Source organism: Carlito syrichta, unplaced genomic scaffold (assembly GCF_000164805.1).
Source record: "Carlito syrichta isolate Samal-C Ts95f unplaced genomic scaffold, Tarsius_syrichta-2.0.1 Scaffold301646, whole genome shotgun sequence".
Classification (NCBI taxonomy): domain Eukaryota; kingdom Metazoa; phylum Chordata; class Mammalia; order Primates; family Tarsiidae; genus Carlito; species Carlito syrichta.
The window spans coordinates 98,652-99,890 of record NW_007245742.1 but is presented as its reverse complement, the minus strand read 5'-3'; positions in this window follow the sequence as shown (position 1 = coordinate 99,890).

The following is a 1,239-nucleotide window of genomic DNA, read 5'->3' as shown; positions in this document are numbered from 1 at the left end:
TAATTGTGGAGATAAGGTCTCTCCAAGTTGTCCAGGCTGGAGACTAGGGTTTTTAAAGGGAGTTTGGGACCAGGGGCTAGGGACTGTGGATTGGTTGGAGATAATGTCATGGGGAGTGTGGAAACCGGCTTCATGTGGCAGAGCCGGTTTCTGTGAGGGGGCATCACAGGACCGACCGGTGTAGCCAGCTTTTTGGTATGTGTTCTCGGTCTGAGTGAGGCCTGGGGTCCATCAGAGTACAAAGTCTGAAAAACAGCTCAAACGCCTTTCTGAGGTTTTACAAGAGAGAGGTTATCTATAGAGCAAGTTCCATGACCATAGGTGCAGACCCTGGGCAGTGAGCTATTAAAGAAGTAAGTAGGAGATGGGGTCCCCAGAGATTAGAGCTGCTGCTCCTTCAGTCGATCAAACTTCCGGATGCCATCTGGGAGATCTGTGAAGTTTCAGGCACATTGTTTAAGGAAAAGTAAGTTTATCCGCCTCAGGCAGCTTTCCCCTCCCCAGGGGTCAGGACAAGAACATAATCAATCGCTCTTTACTGAATCGAAAGCAAACTTAGAAACAACAGATTTGTTAACCTCTAATCATAGCTGCAACTTTGCAGGGCTCAAATCTCTTCTATAGTTTTTACACCGTGGCCCTATATTAATGTTATATAGGCGGTTTCACACCTCCCTGCCCCTCACTTCAAAGCTCCAAACCATACCGGACTCTGCTCCATGCTCTGGGTCTCAAAACGATCTTAACTAGTAGGGGTATATCTGTTCACACGATAGCTCTCGGTCTTCCCCAATCCTCGGCTGCCCAGCGCCTGCACCCAGTGGGTGCTCAGTAATTATTTGTTGGGGCCGGGCGCGGAGGCTCACGCCTGTAATCCCAGCACTTTGGGAGAATCGCTTGAGCCCGGCCTAGGCAACATAGGGAGCTCTTGTCTCCAAAAATAAATAAATAAATAGCCCGGCGTGGTGGCACGCACTTGTAGTTCCAGACTGAGTCCAATAAGTCGAACCTGCGGTGAGCCGTGACAGTGCCACTGCACCCCAGCATGAGCGACTGAGTGAGAACACGACTCAAAAAAGAAAATACGTATCTGTTGGATGGATGGATGGATGGATGGATGGATGGATTAGTGGACAGATGGATGGTCGGATGACGCTCAGTTTCCCCGCGTCTGCATCGGGACTGCGGGAGGAGCCACCCTTAAAGGGCTGGGGAGAAAGCCCTCTCCCCCCCCCGCCC